The 544-nt window shown below is 41.5% G+C and overlaps 1 protein-coding gene across 1 annotated transcript in view; it reads right to left on the bottom strand.

The window, feature by feature from the left end:
- LOC103251989 (UDP-glucuronosyltransferase 3A2-like) overlaps nucleotides 1-544 on the bottom strand; it is a 39287-nt gene that overhangs the window by 15086 nt on the left and 23657 nt on the right.

Below are 544 nucleotides of genomic sequence, written 5' to 3'. Positions count from 1 at the left end.
ACAAAACCTGAAACCCACAGGTCATAAGAGATAAGATAGACAAGTGGGACCTCATTAAACCGACAAGCTTCTGCAAAGCCAAAGAAACCATCAAGAGAGCAGGGAGACCTAGAATGGGAAAAAGTATTTGCCAACTCCAGGTCTGACAAAGGCTTAACATCTTGGATCTACAAGGAACTCAAATGTGCTGAAAAGAAAAAAAACAAACAACCCCATTATAAAATGGGCAAAAGATATGAACAGACACTTCACAAAAAAGGACATCCGAGCAGCCAACAAACACATGAAGAAATGTTCAAACTCACTAATCATCAGGGAGATGCAAATCAAAACCATACTGAGATACCACCTAACTCCAGTCAGAATGGTAATTATCAACAACTCAAAAAATAACAGCTGCTGGAGAGGGTGTGGTGAAAAGGGAACACTTCTACACTGTTGGTGGGAGTGTAAACTAGTGCAACCTCTGTGGAAAGCAGTGTGGCGATTCCTAAAAGCTCTAAATATTGACCTCCCATATGACCCTGCAATACCCCTACTGGGA

The sequence above is a fragment of the Carlito syrichta genome, unplaced genomic scaffold, assembly GCF_000164805.1.
Source record: "Carlito syrichta isolate Samal-C Ts95f unplaced genomic scaffold, Tarsius_syrichta-2.0.1 Scaffold152793, whole genome shotgun sequence".
Lineage (NCBI taxonomy): Eukaryota > Metazoa > Chordata > Mammalia > Primates > Tarsiidae > Carlito > Carlito syrichta.
This window is presented reverse-complemented; position numbering and strand designations above follow the sequence as displayed.